The sequence below is a fragment of the Corvus hawaiiensis genome, chromosome 1 (assembly GCF_020740725.1).
Source record: "Corvus hawaiiensis isolate bCorHaw1 chromosome 1, bCorHaw1.pri.cur, whole genome shotgun sequence".
NCBI classification, from domain to species: Eukaryota; Metazoa; Chordata; class Aves; order Passeriformes; family Corvidae; genus Corvus; species Corvus hawaiiensis.
In genome coordinates, this window is record NC_063213.1 from 15,451,200 (window position 1) to 15,473,007 (window position 21,808).

Here is a 21,808-nt window from a genome sequence, read left to right on the forward strand (position 1 = left end):
CACACTGGGACACCCCATTCAGTGACAACCACGTAAGCAATGTCACACAGGTATGTATGGCATACAGCCCACAAGAGTGGTGGCTCTTAGGTGCAGGTTAGTATTCATGGCTGGAGGCTAGAGCTGGATATGGATCCAGAGCTGGAGTGTCTCCAGCTCTCTTTTGAAAAATAACACCTTTCTTTCTGGCAGGTTACCAGAATGTGTTTCCTTCTGCATGCTGCTCTTTTCTATCATGTGTGTCTAGGAATTAGGAAACATTTACTTCATCGTGTGAAACCTCTCTGCACCTGTGGGACATGAACATATTGACTGTATTGACAGCATTTCACACTACTCTGTTTGCCACCAGGTCAGTGTTATCTCTCTACGCTTTTCTCATCTCCTCTGCACATGCACCCACTTGTGTAAGAAATTACTCTTTTTTTTTTTTTTTTAACTTGTTTTCTCTATCAATCATCAGTTTACACTGAGTATATTGAGGCAGAAGGGCCAGTAAGTATGGTTGTGCACAAACAGGAATGGATATTTAGGAGCTGAGAGCCACTGACAGTTGGTCTCTACAACCAACGTTTTATTTATGTCTGCACTGTGCTGTCTTGGCAGCATTTGATTTAGTCCTGGGACAAAACCCCTGCCTTTTTGCAAACATGGACAGCCTCACACATGCCTCTGACATTAAATGATACACACAGTGCAAGGAAACATATATTTTAAGAAAACTGCCCAGATGCACCAGCAATGAGAGGTGTTGAAGTACCTCAAAAGACTGAGAATTAAAATCTTATGAAAGAAAACGCAGGTCAGGAGGGGCCAGTCAGGTACCAAACAAGTAAATGCTAAACATGCAGTTGAGCCACTGATTCAGCACGAGGTTACCCTCAAGTCCATGTGTTTTCATCTGACAATGGACTTTGTGCCTGGCCTTTGGCAGGGGGTTGTGTGGAGGAGTGCCCTCCTCAGCACCCCAGTGACCCAACAGCAGCAGCCTACAGCCACCTTCAGCCAGGTGAAGGTTTCCAGCATCGCAGTGGCTGCCACAGTTGGGTTCAATGATCTTTGAGGGTGCCTTCCAACTCAGGATATTCTATGAGTCTATGATTCACATTAGCGAGGTCTGTGCCTGAGGGGATTTTTCAGATGAGGTTTCAAGCACCATGACAATATCCTATGCTGTATTAAACTGCTGGTAAGAGCAGTTTGTCTGTCCCTACCCCCACTGGAAGCAGGCTCAGGCCCAGCTCATGAGTTGCCCTGGCTGTAGCTTGCTGAAAGGGTGGGATAATCCTGCCGAAGCCCTTGGTGAGCTGCCCATTTCCTCTCCTTCTGACTCGCTTGCTTCCAAAACAAATTCCTGTTGCAAAAACTCAGGTCCTTTCAACTCCACATTCCTGCATGCTACATAGCCCCTTTGAAAAGGAGGTGAACTGGTAAAACTCAGTGAACTTGAAAGGAAAAAGATCCCAAATAATTGTTGGAAATGATTGGAAACAAATATCTCATAAAACAACATGTTCCTGATTGTTTCTGAAACAGATAGCCAGGGTCTGTTTTCATAAGCATGGAGACTTACCACAGGCCGGCAATGGAAGTGTGGGAGTCAATGCCAACACCATTCCCCTTCTCATGGCCAAAGCTCCGGGGATGGCTGCCTGCAAGAAGAGGTGGTTGTGTGAAGGTGCTGCCACCATCCCTTCCACCAACAGTGAGAGAAACCCACCCCTGCAGTCTCTAGCTATGGCCCAAGGAATGAACCCTCAACCCCTTCTGCAGCAGAGACTTTCTGGCATCCACTTCATTTGTTTGGGTTTAAAGAGGAGGACATGGAGAAGGAGGGGGAGGGTCTGACTCCCACAAGTTCAAATTTACAGCTTCAGAAAGATAGTTTCTTTGCAAACTCTTTCCACAGTTTACTTCTTCCTGTTATCTCTACAGAAGGTTGAGCATCTTTAAAACTGCATAAGCTTCTCTTAGGGAGGCTTGTTTTCAGATCTCTTCTCAGCCCCATTTCAAGCAGGGACATCAAAGGCAAGGCAAATATGGTCCCCTGTTAACTTGGATCCACTTGGAGCTGGTCTAGGCAGTTCCAGCTTGCCATGATGTTCACAATCTTTCGAAATATTTACTTGTCTGACCAACAAGAGAGTTATTAAATAAGTTATGATGTCTGCAGTTTTGTGTAAACAATTTATAGTGCTGTGATTGATGCTGGATGCTGTTTGGAGAGAGGCAAGACGGATTGTATATACTGGGATTCAGTTTGGAGAGTTCAGGCTCAGGACTGGGCAGTATTCTACCTAATAAATAACAATAGTTAAACATTGGACTCACACTGCTTCAGTGCGCACAAAGCCACACAAACAGGGTTTGAATTAAACCAATGCCGCTTTGAGCAGACCTTGGCCATGCAAACATCTGAGACCTTTGCAGGAGTGCCTAGTACAGTGGTCACAGTGCCTAGTTCTACTTTTGCCCCATGCCTAGGTTGTCCACAACCCTCCAGCAGTCTCTGGGCGGAAGGAAACAGCTGGTTTTGTACGTAGGACAGCCAGAACAGATGCAGAGCATCACACTTCAAGCTGCTTCTCCAAATCTAGGAGGGTGAAAGTTGGGAAGTGAGTATCACCGTGTTCAGGAGGCAGATCCAGTCCTTGCAAGAGTACAGTGAAATAATTGGGCTTGCTTCTTTTGGCACAGCTTCAGGTCATGCTACACGGCTGGCTTCCTCTGTCTTGCATTTTTCAGGGCATTACATCAGGTTCCCAGGGGCTTCCAGCTTCCTGCTGCAGTGCTTTGGGTCACATTGCAAAGTCCCTTTTCTGGGTGAATACCTTTCATTACAGGTGTGTATGACCATGAGAAAACTGGTGAAAGTGGAGCAATGCAGGAGTGTGATTGCTGTGAGTCAGGGGTGTGTGCAGCCCAGCTGGTGAGACGTGGCTACAGACAAGCACAAGCCCTCATGAGACACCAAAGCAGAAAAGAGAGGGCATGGGCTAATGTCAAACTGAGAGGAAGTCAGAGGCTTTCATTCAGTTCAAACTGGAAACAAGTTGTTTCAGTTCTGAACCATCAAAATGTTTCTTTTCTGGAATTAAGCATCTGGGACATGTCTGAAACAACAGTTTCAGGACCATGCAGTTCCCTAAAATTTTCTGTAATTTGACTTTCTGGCCTGATTGTGGATAAAGTTATGACTCTCAGAAGATCCCCTGAAGTGGAACTGCCAGGCCCAGTGGCTATGCAAGAGCTACCACTGAAAGGCAAAAGTTTGGAAGGAGAAGAAGAAAAACCCCTTTCTAGCTACCAAGCAGATGTTCAGATTGATTGGTACAGGCAAAAAATTTTAAAAACCCCTTTATTCTGGAAATCCTATTTCAGACACATTCACTGTCAAAGGTTGACTCCAGATGCTCTGAGTAAATAATAGCAGGAAATTAAAAGGAGGTAATTAACCCTAACACTGACACAAGATGTCTGGGTGGATGAGAGCTGGATAAAGGCTCTATGTACCCATGCAGAGAAAAATGTGCTTCCTCTGAACAGAGAAAAGTAATGAAGTATTGATTTGAAATTATTGAACTGATACTTCATCCATGTTGCTGACCATGGCCTTGGCTAATGGAGAGAAAAGTACAAGGAGGTCTTTCCCATTCAGCCTGGAAAAAGGAAAAGGATGTCTGAGGCACATGTTCCACATACTGCATTCACCGTGGGAGGAAAGTAATGCTCAGTGCCCTCCTGGTGTTCAAAACTCTTTCTGCAATCATCTTTAGCTGAGAAAAGGCTGATTGATCTCCCAGCTTCACCACTAGTGTTCACTCTAAAAAGACTGTACCTTTTCATTTGCTCTGTTGAAATCTGCACTCAGAACAAAAAGGATCTCAAGCAAAATGCAGCCTGCCTCTTCCTCCCAAGGGACCATCCAAAGACACACCGCACTTAGCAAAACAAGTGAAGGTTTCAGGGGGACCTAAGGGACAGCAGGCTGATGGCACCACTCTTGGTCTCCTTGGAGATATGTCTTGATGTAATTAACGACAAAGAACTGGGGCAGGAATAAAAATGATTCAGAGAAGCTTTGGTATTTCTCCCCAGTTCAGCTCTATGATTAAACCCACACAGAGCCTTGAATTAAGACATGAGCCTCAATTACAGCTAAGGAGCAGCATAATGAATTATCTTCTTCGCACTTACTTTAGATGGTGAGTAATTCAATTTCCACCCAAATCCATGTTGGCTATGAAGATTTAGCCAATAACTGATTCATCAGGATGCTGGAAGAATGTGGAATTAGAAATGCAGAAGAAGGGCTGTAGCTCTCTCCACCAATATACTGCTGATCTAGTGTAAACTTTTTAACAGATAACATTAATACTACCAACATTTCTGTGTAAGTCCACCTTTAACTAAAATTAAATACAAAAAAATGGCCTGCTAAATGAAGAGTTTAAATCCTCTCTTTTATATACAATATAAAAATATTTTTATTTGGGGTGGGGAATTCTTCTTAGATTTGCAGACTCCAGCCAAATAGTACAGATTATGTTGTGTGTTTTATGTATTTTTAGGATCTTTTGCTCAGAAAATTCCCAGAACGCCAGGTTATGAAGTCATGATTTAAATACTATTTAAAAATATCAGCAGCCTTAGCTTCCTCCTGCTCCCCAGCAGTTGTGAGGTGCAGAGAATTGGCATTACTGTATTTCCAGCCTCAGCTGTGGTGTGTGGGTACCAGTAGGAAGAGACAGCTCTCAGAGCAGTTTTCCTGCATCCGGGGAAGGAGCCTGTCTGGAAGTTACAGGATTTTTGAGTTATTGGGGCAAGACCAATATGTCTTCTGAAACTCTGCCCTGCGACTCTGGAACAATTTGAGGGCTGGGTCCATAACTCCTGTGGAGCAGGGGCTGGCTTTCAGAGCTACAGGATCTTCAGCCCTGGCAGAAGGAGGTGCTGGCCCACAGCACTGTGCTCAGGCAGAAAACCAGTTTAATTAAATTTTTAAAATAGTGTTTGGAGTCAATTTTGTACAGCAATTTATAAAGAGCTCAAGGGATGTTATGGTTTAAATAAATATTTAAGGGAGATCCCTCTCAATTTAAACACAGTGAAGTGTAGCATGTGAAAAGCAGCAGTATTTGATTACACATATGCAGGAGGCCAAAACAATCCATTATGAGCAAAGGCGTCGGAGGTGGATAACATAATTTTATTTGATTGTGTTTTCCCAAGGTAAGTTATTGACAAGGCAATTCCTGCCTCGTGCCAATGTGCAGCAGGGGTGCAAACCCTGGCAGTCCTAGCCAGTGGATGCACAGTGCAAGAAAGCCACTCTGCAAGTGCCATTGACAGTTTGCCTGATGGCAGTGTAGGGTTTAAGTCCACAGGTGGCTGCTACCCAACATGCAGCAGCAGGACCCTGTGCCGGAGGAGAAGGGGAAAAGGTGGGCATGGCTGGTTGTGCACAACCCATCCCATGTGCTGGCCAGTCTCTGATGGACACACAATTGATGGCAGAAGGCTGCACATGGCAACGTGGGTTTGCTTTACAACCCTTCTTGATTTGTTGAGGGTCAGGGATGGTGACTTGGGTGAGAGTTTATTGTGCACAGTGGCAACAGAGCTGGAGCCACCTTCTGCAGTGGGATACAAGGAGCTGCTGTTCTGCCCTCCAGGAAGACAGTGCCAAGGGCATGAACATCCATCTGGTAGTAGCAGAAAAGAAGAGAAAACAAGAAAAGTTCACTGCTGAGGGGCAGGACATCGAAATAAAATTGAAAACGTACTAAAAGGCCGTAAGCAGTTAAAAGTGCTCAGTGAGTTTGAGGTTGGTAGGAACCTTTGTGTGTTGTAAGTCTCATACATAGACTTGGATTATGGGATTCACAAGGGTGCTATAAATGAATTGATACAAAAAGGACTTGGGTAATACAACACTTGTCTCACTGTCAGAAACCTGAGCTTATGTCTGGGTAGGGGTTTCCCAAATTCACCAGTGCAAAAGGCTGAAATGCTCATCTTCCTCACCCTGTGCTGGCCTCCTTCTTTTGAAAAAGGTAAGGCCATTTTGCCTTATCAGAAATGAGTATTTCTTTCCTGATATGACCGTGTATTCACTCCCCTTCTGCATCTGAGTTGCAAGACAATAGAGCACAAAATAAGTCACTTTTCCAAAGTGTCCCTGGAATTGGAGGATTCTGTAAAGGTCACGCAGCCCAAGTGACACGTGTTTCATGGATGCATCTGAAGATGTGGCAGATCCCCTGTATTAAGCAGGACCTGATTTATGTAGGAGAACACTGGTGGTCACTACAAGAGTACTTAGGCCTATGCCTTGAGAGGAGACAAAATCTGTGCACCCATTCATAAGCAAAATTTTTTGATGTTTCACCCTAATCCACATCACTGGACAGCAGAATAACATGAAGACATATTCCTGTTTGAAGTGCAGTTGCAGGAAAGTAGCAACCTTCTCTCAGGTCTGGGATCAGTTTGATTCTCTCAATCCATGGGATCTGGAGACCTCAATCTTACTGTACAATTACATTCAGAAACCCAAGATTCCAGCATGGATCAGGACAGAAGACCTGGCCCACACAAGCCATGGAAACATGGGGGTCTGCAAAGTAGGTAAAAACTGATAATTTGGAAAAAAAGAGCATTAATTTCTGAGACAAAACAATTCATGATTCATGACTAATTGGAAACAAATGAGTAATAGTATTACACAAAAGCCCCATTTTGTTCATTGAGGAACCACAGAATTAATTGCATGTACTTTAGTTTCCAGCAGAGGCAAAGTCCCAAGGCACAGTGTGGTGATTGTTGAACTAGTCATGTTGTACATACTGGTTTAATTCAGACCAACACTGTAGGAAGAGCATGGAATTCTCTGAGTGAAGTCTGAGCCTCAAGTAGGTCAAACAATTCATCAAGCAGTGAAGGTTTTGGGTTAGCACTCATGAGGTGACCTGACTCTTTCCCTGGGCTGTGTGCAGTGCAAGGAGCTGGCTGGACCAGCTGGGGTGGCAGATGAGAAGGCAGCAGCTCTTTTAGATCTGTGCAAGAAACCTTATGCACAGACCTGACTGCTTCATTCATGATGCTGCTCCCTACGTGTAATCATCTCATCAAAGTTGTAACAGCAACATCCTCCTGGCTTTATTTATTTTGTGACAGCTTCCACAAGGACATCCCCATTAAGCATCTCTGGTCCTTGAACTGCCAGTCTCTACTCCACTCATCCGTACTCACTCAGCATCAGACTTTAGTGATGTCCATAGGAGCAGAAGCCCATAAGTATCCACCACTCCTTTTCTGTTTCAGTTCTCCTGCAAATCCCTGCTTAAAGCTCCTCATTGTGACATCCTTGACTAAGGTGAGGCTGTTAGTGCTCATCAAGCACTGCCTGCAGCACTGGCCAACACTGTCTCACAGCTCCTTAGCACTCCTTCCTCTCTCAGTAGCTGTCTGTAGGCAGCTCTGATCTTCTCACACTCTTCTCACAGCTCCTGTCCTTCTGGTCTTTGTTTCTCCAGCCTCACTGCAGAAACTGGGAGCTGAGTCCTGGTGTGAGCATGGGGCTCCCAGGAGCTGGTGAAGATGATGAAGCTTCACTGCCTGTCTCTGTGGAAGGAGGGGCTGTCCAGGTTGCTCCATAGTCTATAGTCATAAAAGAAGTGAAGTAAGCCACCTTTCCCTGCCACTCCAGTGGGAGTGGGAACAAGCAGACTGCAGCTCCCTACCTTTCAATGTGGAAATCACGTCAAGCGGCACAATGAACACTGAGATTTCACCATCTGTCTCCAATGCTGCACGTGCATTGAGTACAAAAATAGGCTATAAGAATACTGTTACAACTGAAAAATCCATGAGGCAAGAGATGCCAGAATTAGGCCTCCTTTGTGCTATGTGTTATGGTACAATTGTTAATTAGATGAACACACACAGTATTTTGCCAGAGGTCTCAGCTTTATCCCACGGTACTGGATGGACTTTTTTCACTGGAGATGTTACAGAGAATTTTGGGTTTTTCCCTTAGAGTTCAGCATAGTCCTAGGCTTTATTTTCTTCCTGAGTTCTCCTCAAGAAAAATTACTGACTTTCCCAAAACTTGGAATTACAATGACACACCTCCCTAGTGCACCTGGGTTCTTCACAAGTGTCCCTGAGCTCTAGTACCTCTGTCAAGGGTGGTGGTTCTTTAGCCACTTGAATAAAATGGAAACAGAGACAGGCATGTAAGCAAGAGCTTGACTGCACCAGGCACTGGTTTATCAGGGCCTTGGTCACTCATCCCAGCTGTCCCCAGGAGGTGACCAACAGACATGAGGCTGTGCAGGAGTGCTCAGCATCAGGCACACTGGACATGCTCGAGGCAGAGCTCCCACCAACTCCCATCCCAGCAGCAGACATCAGGAGCAGGGTCTTATTGCACATGCAGACAGTGGGGCACCCCACAGTCTGGCTGCAGACTAGGGAGAGCCTCAGCAAGACCTGGCACAGATGACCTTGCAGAGAGAGTGGGACTCAAGCCAATTCTGAGAGGTAGCCCTCACTTTCCCAAAAAGGGACCAAGAGTGGGGCAGCTGAGGTTTCATGTCAGGCTCCAGCATGCCCAGACTCTCCCCATGGCTCACACCTTCACCCACACCTTCCTGACCTGCTCCCAAGCCCCCTGGCTCCTCACTTGTACCATGTACTCCCCATCCCAATCCCATGCAACCCCCAGGCTTTAGCATCCGAGTACCAGACCGTTGCTTAGCCCAGCATCCCCTGGGTCCCTGTCTGCCACCAGGTATCAAAGTGTTGCTCCCTGCCTGCCTTTCCATCGGCCATCAACTCTGCCCTGAGCAGCATTACGTGAAGAGCCCATCTTCATCCTGCTCCTCGAGCTGGGATGACTCTTGGACTGCAGAGAGAGGACGGGGTTCCTGCTGTGCTGTGGGGAAGAACAAGGATCTGCAGGAACTTGGTAGCACTGGATGTTTGCACAGGAGCATTGGGGTCAACACTGGGAGCTGCTGGGATTCTGGGCTGAGCTCACTCATGTGGGAAGGAGTCTCAGGAGATTTTGACTGCTCAGCCTTAGCATGTCCCTAAGAAGTTGCTATTTTCTCCCTTCAAAGGCTATCACTAAGCCAAATTGGAGGAGATTTACAAAGTTAAAAAAAAAAAAAAAATCACATTCCCAACAGAAAGCTGCCAAATTTCAGATCTCAACTCCAAAGCACAGAGGGATAAGAACAATCCAAAGAAAGGATCACCAGGTTCCCCCCTCCTGTTTCTTCCTTTCTTTTTTTTCCAGTTGGACAACAATTCCTTTTTCCCTATGCTCATTCTTGGAATGAACAAAACTGGCTGGACAGTTTTGGCTGAAATTTTCCAGGAAAGAACTTAGCCCAAGGCAGACAATCAAGTTGGAAGAACTCAGTCTAAACTATTCAAGTCTGACAAAGTTATAAGCAACACCGAAGGCGGTCCTATAGCAGGACAGAGATGAGTAACCTTTATCACAGGAGCTGCACGCGATCCCACCTCTGACGCACTCTGTGTTATAATAGCTGATGATGCTGCTCCATTCAGGTGCATCTGATCACGATTCAGATATGTCACCAGGAAAAAAGCTTTAACTCAGTCATCCCACTGAGCCTTCCCACACCCCTTCCTACTTGAACAGCTCTTTCCATCCAACAACTGATCACACAGAAAAACACAGCTCCCTCGCCTCCAATATTTGCGAACTGTGTGTGTGAGCCTCGGCTTCTTGGATAGAGGCAGCTGATGCTAAAATGGGATTGCTCTCTGAACTAATGTATTTGAAATTAATAAAAGAAATAAAGCAACACACTCCTCTGGCATGTTCCCATGCATATTTTCCATAAAAGTTAATTTTTCCACAAGAACAAGTTGTGAGTTTGTGGGGGTTTTGCACTGAATCTTGATACGGAGCTTAGAATTCTTGGCACTGCTTAGGATGTTAAAATGACATCAGCTCCACTTTCTATACTGGAATTTTATAGTTCCTGCCTGACCGCATTTCTTTGTTTTGCACATATTCTCTCTCCGAGCTGCCTCTCTGCCGCGGTGTGCTCGGAGAATCGGGAAGAGCCGTGTGTTTGTATTCCTTACAGCCCTGCTTGTCCCTCCCTGTGCCGGGCACCCAAGTGATAAAGCTGCATTTCTCTCCCAGGACAAAGCAGCACTGTTGGCTCAAAGGACGAGAGCACCTTTTCCAGTCGAAAGAGGACCTGGTGTGCTAAGCAGGGTCCTCCTCTTTCCTCTGGCCGAGCAGGAGTGGAGTGCATGCTGCCATGGGAGTGACACGGCTGTGGGACAGCAGGGACCAGGGCAGGACAGTGACTGCACACAGGACAATGTGAAACCATCCTGTCTCGCTCAGGGAAGGGAAAAAGAAGTGGAAAGCAGAGAAAGGGGAAAGTGAGCATCTCTGTGCGGGAAACAAGGCTTTCTCCAGCACTGGAAAGGTAGCACCTGGAGCAGCATTTGTTCGTGTTACCCCGATGGAGGGGGGTGTAAGTGCCCCCACAACGCAACCACACTGCCCCATGCCTTAGGGCAGGGAGGGGCAGCATTTTTAAAATTAAGCAAAAATGTGAGTAACGGTGTTTCCATAGTCCCCAGCAGTGCCACCTTCTGTGTTTGAACACCGTGGTGCAGGAGGACTGATGTGGTACTCGGGATCCCCTGTGAAAAACAGCACGGGGCTGGGAGAGTTAACAGACTGGCACTGGGAGTACAGTTCCATGGGCATTAGCACAGACATCACGCTTGTTTCCTGGATTTCAAATAAAATAAGGATTCAAGGAAAGATGATGCTTTTCTACATGCCCTGTGACTTGGAAAGCAGCAAGAGCAAATAAAGGCAGTTAATTATCTGGCACGACGCATCCAAACATTCCTGAAAGCACGGTTCCGCCGTTACTGTGAGAGTCACGCTGGAGCAGCATTAGCATATACTCTGTAAACAGAGTCAGTGCCATCCTCCAACACAGCCTCAGCCTCCCAAATGGGGTTAGAGCAGCTGGACAAACCCAGGAGGGACTATACCTGACAGCAAAATGCCAGTTTTGCTTTAGTCTGGCTAGATCACAGTAGTACCTGGGTTTGCTATTTCCTACATGCTCAGCTTCTCTCATGTGTGATGGAGAATCACTGCTCCTTTCTTCTCTGTGCAAGATTTATCATTTCATCATTTTACTGTCGTGTGGAAATAGCCAGAAGACCAGACTAACATTTAAAGATTGTGAAGCCATTTGCCAAACACTTCTTGCTCTATAACAGCAACATTTTTACAATTGCATTTGCAACAGCCGTTTTGCAATCATGTTTATAAGCTCCTTTACAAGCACATGCAACCGTATACAGAATGCAGAAAATCTTTACCTTGCTTGCCCAGAGGAGAGAGCCTGGCTTCCTCTCATGGATCAAAAGTAGGATGAAAAACAAACCCGAGAAAAACCCTGGAACAGACTCATCTGCTGAGAGTTGCTTAAATCCCAAGCCTGCTCCTGCTCGCAGCTCTAAGTTTGTGCTCTGAATAGAGGCTGTGTTATTTTAACCACAGGATTTCTAGTCATGGGGGAGGAGAGATGGATTAGGTACGTTTGCAATCTAATGCTTCACATTTACCTCAACTGAAATGAACTACTTTTAGCCTGATGTAAATAAATACAGCTACGATATAGATTTCAAGAGCCCACTAACCAATTATGCTTAAACTAACATGCTAAATAACTGTGGAAAATTCCAGCGGAATAAGATAACATACTTTTGTGTTCTTTCCTAAATAAAAGGCATGTGTGGAATTTCATGCTAGATACTATGACAAGTGAGGGGCAGCAGATGAACTCTACAAGCTAACCTATGCAAGGTGCTGTACCTCATAAAACAGTATTCCTAACACCTGTTAGCATGGATTTCAGCAGGCAGCCCAGAAATTTGCATTTTTGTGGCTTGTAAAAGGTACAGATATGAGGGATTTAAATCTAATATTTCAAAAGAGCAAGTAAAGCTCTCTAAGTTAATAATGCATGATTTTAAAAGGTCACAGGGTCTGTAGTTCTGTGAGAGCACAGACATTAACCCACTGAACTAGTGCCACCTCCAACAGGGATGTAAGCTGGATATCCCCCTGCAGCTCATGGATTATTACAGAGAGTCTTAAATGCAGGCAAAGTATTGTGCCTAGGACAATTGTTTGTGATTTTGTGTTTAACCCAACCAAACTCTGCCTTCCCTTCCGGTTTATGGTACTTTGATGTCACATCTGATGCAGTTGCAAAGAACAACTATGGTCCCAGCTTCTATGGCCACTGCCCAGGCTTCCATGGTCACCTCACAGCTGATGGAAAAGAGATTTCCTCACTTTCTAAGATGTATGATTTGTAAATAAAACACATTCTTAAACTTTGGGATGAACTGAGAAAAAGTATTTGAATGCAGAGCACTAGAGGCTACTGGACAAATTGCGATTTGTCTTTGACAGCAGAGGCTTCAGGAACACAAGTTTAATTCCATTTTGGATAAAACCTGGCTCTATAAATAACATTATCTTACAGTTACATAACTCTCTTCATCCCAAAGCAGTGCCGGGTGCTTTGCAGATGTAATCATCCTTTCTGAAAAATGCGGGCAGCCCTCCCGGCCTGTCCTGGAGGATGGGGGCCCGTGCTGTGCAGGAGGAAGGCAGCAGAGAATCCAGCAGCAGCATGGCTGGCTCCTGTCCCTCAGCAGGAGCAGGGGCATCACAGCCAGCGCCCGGCTCGTGGGGGGCTGGCCGGGAGCGTGGGGACTCAGCTTGGTGGGTCACCCAGGCACGGCTGAGAGAGCTCGCTCTGATGTGCGGGTCTGGTGTCTTTAACAACCTGCAGCGGTTCAGAGCCTGTCACCCACTTCAGCCTGCAGCTTCCCCAGGTGGACTGGAGCATCTCCAGAGATGCCAGCCTGCTTCCCAGAGCTTAGACTGAGCTCTCTGAGCTTCCCCTGATGCATGGCTCACCCTGGCTCCCCTGACCTTGGGGTTTCCTGGGGAAAATTTGTAACCTGTTGCGGTTTAGCCCCAACCAACAATTAAATACTAAGCAGCTACTCACTCCCTCGCCCCAGCCTCCCCAGTGGGATGGGGAGAAGAATCAGTAAAGGGCAAAATCTGTTGTTGGGGTAAGGCCAGTCTAATAATTGAAATAAATTTTTCTTTCAAAAAATAGTAATAATAGGAAAAATGCACAATACAATTGCTTACCACCTGCTGGGGATTGACCCCTGCCAGCCAACTCTGTGCAGTTTATATACTGAGCATGACATCCTATGATAGGAAACATCCCTTTGGTTAGTTCGGGTCAGCTGTCCCAGCTATGGTTCCTCCCAGCTTCTCGTGCAGGAGAAACTGAAAAGCCCTTGACTTAGTGCAAGCACTGCTCAGCAACTACTCTAACATCAGTGTGATATCAACATTATTCTCATACTAAATCCAAAAGACCACACTGTACCCTCAATTAGGAAGAGAATTAACTCTATCCCAGCTGAAATCAGGACGGATCCCAAGCATCTGTGCCACAGGCAGAGATGTGTACCTGAGCTAGACACAAAATGTCCCCAAACCTCCCATCAGCTAACTTCTGGATCATGAACCAACTTCTCCATCCACCACTCGAGCAGCTCACTCCACCCAAGCTGGCTTTCCAGCTAGCTGTAATTGTCATAACATCAACTCCACTGATATTTTCCAGCTACAGGCTCTACCTCACCCTTGCATGGGACCCCACAAGGAAAGCAGGCATGAGAAATGGTCACAGGGCAGAGACAGGAAGATCCAGCTGGAAGAGCCCAGGTCTCTGTTTGCAGATACTGGTATGCCAGGGACCAGACCGCTGCACCAACACAGCAATCTGCCAGCAAGGACTTCTCTTGTGGTCCCTGTTGCGCCTGGATGGGGGATTTTGTGTGTACAAAGGAAGTTTCTGTGCTGCAGATGGGTATATTTTTCATTTTTACTTAGCTGGTTCAATAGGAAACAGCAGGAGGAAGAGATGCCAGCAGACTTTGCTCTGCAGGTTGACCTGAAAAGAGTCCATTTTTCCAGAGAAACTAAAACCAAAAAAGTAGGATGAGGGAAAGCAAAAATAATTTTGAATTAAGTGAAAGCTTTTGATCCTACTGCATGGTTTGGTTTTTCTAGCTTATCTCTTAGGTCAGCCTGTGCTCAATTTATGAAGAAACAGCACTTTAAAAACAAACATAGAGGAAATGTAAAGTTTTATTTCTGAAATGTCAAGGCAAAACATTTCAGCGTTCCACATAACTCCTGTTTCTTTGGGATGCGGATGAAAGTACTAACAGAGGGCTGGGGTTAGTGTTCGTTTCCTTTGTTGTCCTAGACAAGCCAACAAGTTAAACACAAATTCACCACCAGTTCCTTCAAGTTCGTATTATTTTGCAAAAAAAAGAAATTAATTCTGAAACCTTTGCCAGAGTTAGGCTCTGACACAGCATCCAGCATTTGGAAGGCAAACACCTGCCTGGTGGTGAAGTTTTTTATTTTTCTCCTGTGCCTTGAGGCGGCTCAGACCTGCTCCCTGCCTGATGTATCCTGCTGCAGTACAAACCATGAACAGGCTGCCTCCAAAACAAAGGCATTCCGCAGTTCCCTTTCTCTCTTCATTATGGTTCTGAGCTGGAATGGCTGTTTCCCAAGTGCAAACAGCAACAAATCATTCCTGGCCTGTGAGAGGAGTATTCCCTTTCAGCAGCCTCGTGCAGTGCTGGATATTTCTGCACTATAATCACACTGGCTGAGGTCTGGAAGCTGTGGTGCTCACCTGCCTCCCATTAAAGCCTTCAGAATAAAACGCAGACCGTGCTAGAACTATTTAGGGATTCAATTTTGCATTTCAGTCAGCATTTCTATGAATTGAGCAACAAACAAAAGGAAATGCAAAGCACAATGAACTGCAAAATGAAATAAAATTTTGCAGCATCAAGAACTCCTACAATGGCCACTCCTGAGATAATGGGATGAAGAAGTCATAATAGACATTGTCTATGGAAATTACATGTTAAAGGAACTTGAATAGCTGCTCATCTATTTTGCATGCTTTCAAGAAGTTTCCATTTCTTTTGAATTGAGGAACTGCTTCTAGAAGTGATACTGCCAATCCACACTGTTAAAAGATCTTCCATTAGGATTCACACAAAACTTCATGTTTGATCTAGAAAACATAAGCTTTTGGGAAAAGGAGTCCATTGGGAATGGTAACAGACCACATTTTCACTCTTCTGCTCTACAGTTTTGACATCTCTACTTAACTTCTGTTGTAAAAGAAAACAAATGTTTTCTTTAGTCAAAGTACTCCATGAAATGATGCCCTGAACCAGTCCCTCACAATATCAAGCACAATAAGACACACAACTTTGATAGTTGTCAAAACTAAAAAAAAAAAAAAAAAAAAAACAGGGGGAAAAAGTGAATTTAAGTTCATGGATCTGAATTATTTTCTTTCTAGATTGCAATGCTTGCTTCTGTTCTGTTTATTTCTAAAATTACACCAGTCATTACCATCAGTGAACATAAAACACCAAATGACGTGACAAGCTAAAATTGAACAAATTTACAGCTAATTGCAGATTAATCTAGCAATTCCACCAAAGAGCTTCCTCTTAAATGAAGTGTGTGCACCTCTGCTACAAACCCAAGGGAAAAAAGGTGGGTGCTCTGTTTGGGGGTTCCAGGCCCTGTTGGCTGGCACTGGAGGGGCTCTGGCAGCCATTTACCCTATGTAGGTATTGCTCCCCCTTTCCAAACCCAGCAGGTCTTACCCCTAGCATGAGGAAGTTGCACCCAACCCATCAAGAAGAATCTCCCAGTGTTAGTATGTGAGTATTGGACAAACCCTGAAGTACATCATAAACTACCTGTAATGGTGCAGGCTTTGCTCACCCTGTGGTGCTGGGTCACAGGGAACTGCAGGACACTGCAGAGGAGAAAAGGATTAAATGACTCCCAGACTGACCTGCCACTGACCATGGGCAAACCCATCAGGGACAAGGGGTAACATTATTTAAGAAGGGGAAAAACTGCCTGGAATAACAGCAGAGGAGTGAGGAGTGAGAGAGTATATGAGAAGAACAACTCTGCAGACACCAAGGGCAGTGAAGAAGGAGGGGGAGAAGGTGCTGCAGGTACTGGAGCAGATTCTCCTGCAGCCTGTGGTGCAGACCATGGTGAAGCAGCTGTGCCCCTAAAGCCCATGGAGAACCCCACACTGGAGTCCAGCTGCAAAATGTCAGGATGAAGTCCCTGGTTTAACTGGTGCATTCAATGAGGTGGAAGAAAATAACAGAGGTCCTTGTTCAGATGGAGGTGTCAGGGCACATTGTGGAGAAAATGGAGAAAACATAGGCTGAGAGGAAAGGAACATAGGGTTTTGTATCAGAGGTCCAGAAAACAGAGGCTAATGAGGAAAACAGCAGAGCTCTTTCCTAAACTTAAGAAAATATTGGTATTCAGACAAAGGCGCGACAGTTCTTGTTAGGTAATAACAGTGGTTTTCTTGTTTCTCTCACACCCCTGATTGCAGGAGCCCAGGGACCTCTGTACCACTGACTGCAAAATGAGACATGTTAGCGGAAGGTGCCATCACACAACCAATGTCTGGTGGTCATCTTGGTTTTTCACTCTATGCCATGAAAGCAAATTGCAAAACACCCACCTGGAAGGCAGCGGGTCTGGCCTGATGGCTGCCGCTCTGGGAAAAGGAGTAATTGCTGCTAACGAAAGCAAGGGCAGATCTGGCAGGAATTGGAGTCCTGTCCTATGGCCTCAGTGGCTCCTTGGCTATTTTCATGTGACAGCTCTTGACGATTTCAGCAAGGCAGGATGTGGTCATGTGGCAGGGAGGGGAAAAGTCTCTTTTTAGTGTACCCAGAACTGCAGCCTGCATCCCTAAGAAATCCTCTGTTTGTGTGCCTTGCCTTCAGCTACTTACCAGCAATTACTTCTGTCACAACTAGCCAAGTGGCTGTCCAGGATGCAGTGTGAAAGCCTGTCTGAAGGAAATGCTGAGCCAGAGATACATCTGAATAAAAAGGCAGAAAGTGTGGCACCACCCCAATGCTTACCCTTTGCACTGTTTGCAGAGCAGTGCTCAAGCTTTGCCTTTGATTTCCACAAGAAAAGTTGCATGATATTACAAGACTTGAGGTAAGATGCTTCACTGACCTGCTCACAGGCATTCTCCAAGCCTTCATCTCACCTAGCAGCCCCAAGGAATTTGCTCAAAAATTATGAAATGTGCATAGAAGGTCTGAAACTGTACCGAGCCCAGAAGCCCTTTGCACTGTCCAGGGTGAGTGGGGTGATGTGGGGCTGTCTCTACCTCATTACAGTCATATCAGCCCTGACAACATCTCCTCTTAGAGAGAATCATAGAACCATGGATTGGTTTGGGTTGGAAGGGGCCTTAAAAATCATCTAGTCCCAACTCTCTTGCTGTGGGCAGTGACACCTATCACTAGACCAGGTTGCTCAGAGCCCCATCCAACCTGGTCCCAGAGCTCTCCCCAGGAAACATCAAAAGGCCACAAAGGATCTGCAAGATCTGCTTTGAGCTCCTTCTTTTTCTTGTTCTAAAGCAAGACAGCTAAGCCAAAGCTAAATCTTGCTTTTTCCAAACAAGTAAGAGGCCTGAATAATGTACTTTGTTTCAGACATGAGAATTTGATCCCCAGATGTATTGCAGACTCCCTGCACCACTTTTGGCAAATCACCTTTGATGGATTTTCATACACTCAGCACTAAGGCCAAGTCGTTATAGTAACTATATGAGGCAAGATCCCCAGAAGATCTCATTTCCCCTTGTCCAGAGTTCTTTGGATAAATTAGCCCATTATTTTACTTACTAATGGAAGCTCAGCTCTCCTGAAAACCTGCCCGCACTTGGCAGCCCCAAGTTTGTAGGAAATTTTATCCCCACACCTCTCTGTCTCCATTCCCATCTGCATACTGAAATAAACCATCTTTCCTTGGAGCCCTTTGTCTGGCTTTTCTGTTCCGACCATGAAGGCAGGTGGCGAGATCTCCCTCGTGTAAGGTTGTCCCAACCCGCCTTTCATGGCAGAGCACAAACTTCTGGCGCACATCTGCCTGCCCCATTACACAAATACACACTGTTGGCAACAGGAATTGATCTTAAAAAAGTAAACTGCACAGAGGAAGGACACTGGAAAGGGAAATAAAACATCATGTTAGATTCCCCTTTGATGCAGTTTAATATGTTTTCTCTTGTAAGATCCTGAGTGTTTGGGACCTATTTCTGCTGTGTACACTTGGAGGATTAGAAGGCACTTTTTTTTTGCAAAAGGCAGTGTAAATCCTCTTTGGGTTTTTAATAATGAAGATGAGTAAGGAGGGGCATGATTTCTCTTGGGTAAGCGTCAGAAGGAGCAAAACACCAGGAGCTCCCAGGAAGTAGAGAGAAATTGCACTTAAGGTCAGAGCAAATGGAACTTTCCTCAGTTTTACCGCCACAGCAATTCTTGATTTTTTTTCCTAAAACTCATGTTTAGCATAGGATTTCTCAGGTGCTGGAATTACTCCTTTGAGCTGTGGAAACTTACAGCCTAAGGTGTAAAGGTCATTGTACTCAAATTATGCACTGCCCCTAGGAGACCAAAAGTCATTCCTTCCTGTTTGCAGTCTAGAAAGTCAAGCCTCACACTGTGGATGTGCATTGATTGGCAGTGCACAAGTGTTTAGAGGTGATGGAGAAAAATTTTGGCAAGGTTCTGACAATCAGATTCAGATTTTCACTAACACCAAAAGCTCATAGTAACCATTCCCAACAAAAATTACAAGACAGCAAGGTAAAATTAAGGAGAATAATGCAGAGGCTGGCCAGCTCCATCCTTCAAAGACAAAACTTGCAGGCCTGGAAGGGCAGTATTTTTGAAATCTTGTGTGCATTGTAGAAAGTTGTAGGTGCCAGTAGGTTCTTCTATAGTCAGGCCATTTGGCACTTGTTGGGCCAAACCCTGCTCTGAGGCTGTGCTGGGGAAGTACTGGCACTATCTGCCGGGGAAGTACTGGCACTATCTGCCAGGGAGTTCATCACGAAGAGCTGCTGATGGAATCAGGGTCAGCCCTGTGTCATGGTCTGCTCTGTTTTCACCTGCCTGCAGCAAGTCAGAAAACTCACAGAAGGCCACAAGTCTTAATCTGAGCGCTCATAATTCATACTGGTCAGTTCAGTATAAATAAAGCATCCCAAAAATATTAACAACTGCATCCATGTTCCATGACATCCCACTGCATGGAGCCACACTCCTGTGCTTGCCCCCTCACTGCCACTGCAATCCCAGCTTTCGGTACCAAATCACTATTCCAGACACAGTCAGGAAGGACCCCTGGGCAGGGACAGTGATGCAGGGAAATTTCCCATCACACAGAAGTGTTTATGAAGACAGAAGTGGGAACCTGAGCAAAACCAAGGTGTAAATTTCTTAGTTTCGTGTGTTATCCCTTTTTACGGATGCTCCTGAGTTTGAAGCTGGGTTTATTAAACTGTAAGTAACAATCTGTGTGGGTTTCATTCCTTATCACCCTTCACAGTGCATTTCAGTACTCCACAAAAGAGCCTTGTCGGGCTGCTCTGAGCTGTATACAGGGAGTAGCCTGGATACAAAATCTTTTGCTTTTAGCAAATCTCTTCAAATCAATTTAAGACAGGAGCAGTTTGAAGCTCTTACCCTCTGAGACCTACTTGGCAGCTCAAATGAGATGAATTAGGCCAGGCTCCAGAAGATGTGACGTTTTCACAGCAGGGTCAGCAGCAGCCCTAGCCAGCATCCTGATCCCTGTTTGCAGATGGGGTGAAAAAAACTGCTATGCCCTCTCCTTAGCCACAAGAAGAGATGAGCAAGATATCACAGTGGTGCTTCTTCTCAGAGCACCACTGGCTCTCTGGGCACAAAGCCAGGCTGCTGTTCCCCACTGCTGCTTGGTGTCTCCCCTGCCCAGATGTGAGTGAGCCCTAGCCCAAGGATGTCCCAGGAGAGGAAGGCAAAGTAGTGTGCTGCTAAAATTCAGGCCCACACAACATTTTTCATTATTGTTCAGATGTCTCCTTGGTTTCATTATAATTTTTCTTATCCATTTTGTTTGTCTTCCTTTGAAGAAGATATGGTTGCATTTGTTATGACCTCTCAGAAGCAAAGCAATTAACCATTGATTATTCCAATGCATCTGTGTGTGCTGGTATTCCAGAATGACCGATAAACAGGGTTTTTTAAAATATTTGTATTTGAGGCAGAGCAGAAAAACAAACTTCCACTATGGGAAAACTCATAAGATTTGAAAAAGCTTAGGAAAAGTCTGTTGTGAGGAAGCAGAGACGCCTGCCTGGTTTGTTTGCCTGCAGAAGTCCAGCTTTCCTAGGCAGGCTACTTGGAGGAAAAGGGGGAAGGGACCCTTAGGCAAAACCAGTTCCTGTTTTCAGCCCTGCAGGTCTGTGAGCTGCTGTGGAGTTCTAGGGCCCTTTGGCGTGGAAGGGCTTTGCAGCAAGAACCCCCATGACAGGGTTTCAACTCCCCTGGCTGCTGCAATCTGTCAAAATTGACACATTCCTGAAGAACATTCGCATTTTGGCCAAGGAAGAAAACATTCAGCTGGAAAACATCCAACCGGATCTAGCTCCCATCATGTGCTGCACTGACACACTGTTTACGCACTGCAGGCCAGCAGAGCTTTCACAAGTGATTTAATCCAAGAGGACCCTCCACCATGAACCAGAGCCAGCTTTGGAATATTAAGGCAGCAAAACTGTGTGGTTTTTAGCCAACCCAGGCAGTGCCATGAATGTGACCATAGCCAATCCACATCAGCTCTTGTGGTGATGATGTGAACTCATCGGTAACTCCAAGTCCCATGGAAGCTGCCTGAAATCAGACCTGCTCCTTCTCCTCCCATTTAGACTCAACTGATGAGCAAAATGGCAGAGAAAGAATTTGCATGAATTAGACACTCACAGTTCCTTACATTTTACTGTCCCTTCATGCCTCTTAAAGAAAAGAAACATAGTGTTGCCTGCATCAGTCTGAAGATAAAATCATTTCTGAACTTAGGAAAATGAAGATCAGAGCTCATTTTTCGTTTCATTTCCTAAGCATCCACAGAAAAGAGATTAATCATAACATTGCTTTACAATATGTCACCCAAACTTGAGTTTCAGGCTTTTTGACTGAAATGCTTTGTTTGCTCCATTTTACAGTTAAAGGAACAGAAACCTGGGAGGTTTTAAATTGCTGGCTTTAAGGCACACTGTGGGTCAATGTCAGATTGATGACTCAAAGATCAACTCTTGACCTGTGCCTGATTCATCTGACTCTGCTACCTCAGGAGTTCACAGCAGAATAATGGAGGTGATATGGCTGGTGCTGGTGGTCTTACCAATACCTGCTCAAAACCACTGGCAAATCCAAGTTCACAGAATTTAGCATCAAACTAGAGAGAATCCCTGCCACAGCCAGGATCCAAGAACTGTCCTTTCAGTGACCCTGCTCTTTTCACAGCTTCTTTTCCCCGTCTGCTGCAGTCTTGTGCTGTCATGGTGTGTTGTCCTCCTCCTGCACTGCTCTCCCACTTCTGGTCCCTTGAGGCTGTGATAAAATTTGGGAGGGGCTGCTAAATGTTCAGGAGGCTAACTGGATCAAAATGTGAATCTTAAAAATGAAGGATAACCCTCTCTCTGCAAAAATGTGCCTCCCATCTATCCAACTGACAGCACCCCGATGC

The 21,808-nt window shown here is 45.4% G+C and overlaps 1 protein-coding gene across 3 annotated transcripts in view; it reads right to left on the reverse strand.

Moving 5' to 3' along the window:
* The window catches only part of JCAD (junctional cadherin 5 associated), a 60,964-nt gene extending 49,401 nt beyond the window's left edge, over positions 1 to 11,563 (reverse strand). For 2 of the 3 annotated variants that reach the window (XM_048294083.1, XM_048294053.1), the window contains exons 1-2: positions 11,407 to 11,563; positions 1,574 to 1,652 (exon numbers count right to left, since the gene is read on the reverse strand). The gene's annotated coding sequence lies outside the window, so the exon portion shown is untranslated. The remainder of the gene's footprint in view (positions 1 to 1,573; positions 1,653 to 11,406) is intronic. The other variant, XM_048294066.1, reaches the window with a different exon arrangement.
* Positions 11,564 to 21,808: the final 10,245 nt, after the last annotated feature.